General features: G+C 44.3%; 1 long non-coding RNA gene across 1 annotated transcript in view; it reads left to right on the plus strand.

The window, feature by feature from the left end:
- The first annotated feature begins 2106 nt into the window (after positions 1–2106).
- The window catches only part of LOC143288081 (uncharacterized), a 58062-nt gene continuing 57668 nt past the window's right edge, over positions 2107–2500 (plus strand). Inside the window, exon 1 of the long non-coding RNA XR_013056032.1 lies at positions 2107–2222. This is a non-coding gene — a long non-coding RNA (uncharacterized LOC143288081). The remainder of the gene's footprint in view (positions 2223–2500) is intronic.

Consider the following 2500-nt stretch of genomic DNA (forward strand, 5'->3'; position numbering starts at 1 on the left):
GTATACACAATAAAAACAAGTCTTGAGTCGAGCATTTCCTTCCCCAGATCTACCCACCGAAAACGGAGTATGGCAGCCTACATGGCGGGCGGTAAAAAGAGAGAGAGAGAGAGATAGACAGAAAATGGTCATACACGTAAAAGCCCACTCATGTATACGTACAATAGAACGTGGGAGTTGCAGCCCACGAACGAAAAACAAGATGTTCCCCAGATCTAAATAGCTCACACTACTTTGCAGCCATGGAGCGATTTGCCATCTTATGGGCTGACGAAAGTTTAGAGAGTTAAAACTACAACAACAACAACAACAACAACAAAAAAAAACAACGCTGGCATTGACGTCAGATGCATTGAAAACGGTAACAACCAAATTCTTGTGCGACGGTGGTAAATATTTTAGGGACCAGCGGATGTTGAAATTGACGAATGTGCGTGTACGCGATTCATGGCTTTTGCTGAGTGAATGTAGCAGTAAATCTGAATGTGTTTTTGTTGGTGTCAAAACACGTTATCTTCACAATCAATCGTAGTGCACATACTTATGTGTGTGTGTGTGTGTGTGTGTGTGTGTGTGTGTGTGTTTTGTTGTTGTTGTTTTTTTCATAGCCATCGTTGTTGTTATTGCTTTCTTTAAATACGTCAATGCCTATTCTATCTTTAGAGCGTCAGTTTCTGAACTATACTGTGATATACTGTGCTGTGTTTTGTTGTACAGTACATTGCGTTTTGCTGGAGTAAAATCTGTACTATACTGAACTTTCTCGTACTTACTGTTCCTGTACTATACTGTACTATATTGTGTTGCACTCTTCTGTGCTGTGCTGTGCTGTGCTGTGCTGTGCAGTACTGTGCTGTGTTGTGCTGTGCTGTGTTGTACTGTGCTGTGTTGTGCTGTGCTGTGTTGTACTGTGCTGTACTGTGCTGTGCTGTGCTGTGTTGTACTGTGCTGTGCTGTGCTGTGCAGTACTGTGCTGTGTTGTGCTGTGCTGTGTTGTACGGTGCTGTACTGTGCTGTGCTGTGCAGTGCTGTGCTGTGATGTTTTGTTCAATTCAGAACTGTACTTTGCTGTACTGCACTGCACCTTACAGTTCCTTGCTGTACTGTGCTGTACTGTACTGTGCTGTACTGTGCTATATTGTACTGTGCTGCTTTGTATTGTAGTACTTCGTGCTGAACGTTACTCTTATTTTAATGTACTTTTATTCTGTGCTGTATTGTACTGTGTTTTACTGTGCTGTACAATATTTGTGCTGTCCTGTGTTACGTGTGCTTTGCTTTGCTGTGTACTGTACTGTTCTATACTGTAATGTGCTTTCCTGTGCTGGTACTGTGCTGTGCTGTACTTTGCTGTGCTGCACTCTAACTGTTCTGTGGCGTGCTGTGCATGTGTTGTACTGTGTTGTGCTATGCTGTGCTGAACTGTGCAGAGCTGTACTGTGCTGTGCTGTACTTTGCTGTGCTGCACTCTAACTGTTCTTTGGTGTGCTGTACACGTGTTGTACTGTGTTGTGCTATGCTGTGCTGAACTGTGCTGAGCTGTACTGTACTGTGCTGTACTTTGCTGTGCTGCACTCTAACTGTTCTGCGGTGTGCTGTACATTGTTGTACTGTGTTGTGCTATGCTGTGCTGTACTTTGCTGTGCTGTACTGTACTGTGCTGTACTTTGCTGTGCTGCACTCTAACTGTTCTGTGGTGCGCTGTACATTGTTGTACTGTGTTGTGCTATGCTGTGCTGAACTGTGCTGAGCTGTACTGTGCTGTGCTTTACTGTGCTGTGCTGTGCTGTGCTGTACTGTGCTGTGCTTTACTGTGCTGTGCTATGTTGTGTTGTGCTGTGTTGTACTGTGCTGTGTTGTGCTGTACTGTGTTGTGTTGTGCTGTACTGTGCTGTGCTGTGTTGTGCTGTACTGTGCTGTGCTGTACTGTGCTGTGTTGTGTTGTACTGTGCTGTACTGTGCTGTGCTGTGTTGTGCTGTGCTGTGCTGTGCTGTACTGTGTTGTGCTGTGCTGTGCTTTACTGTGCTGTGTTGTGCTGTGCTGTGCTGTGTTGTGCTGTGCTGTACTGTGCTGTACTGTGCTGTGCTGTACTGTGCTGTGCTGTGCTGTGCTTTACTGTGCTGTGTTGTGCTGTACTGCATTGTGTTTGCTCTGCACTGTACAGTACTTCGCTCCATTGTTCTGAACTGCGCTGGGTGCCGAAAGGAGCAGCCGTTGAATGGTAATTAAAGAGCGCTGAATTCTCATCCGAGTTTTATGGTGGTTTTGTGTGTGTGTGTGTGTGTGTGTGTGTGTGTGTGTGTGTGTGTCTGTGTGGGTTTTTTTCAATTTTGATTACACATATTTATTTAACATAAGTACTTAAATACATAAATCAAATACATATATAGGATAAGAAAGAGTACATGATAAATGAAACATAAGGTGCAGAAAGGCATGATGACGTACATAGGTGTGTGTGTGTGTGTGTGTGTGTGTGTGTGTGTGTGTGTGTGGGTA

This window comes from Babylonia areolata, chromosome 12 (genome assembly GCF_041734735.1).
Source record: "Babylonia areolata isolate BAREFJ2019XMU chromosome 12, ASM4173473v1, whole genome shotgun sequence".
Taxonomy (NCBI): domain Eukaryota; kingdom Metazoa; phylum Mollusca; class Gastropoda; order Neogastropoda; family Buccinidae; genus Babylonia; species Babylonia areolata.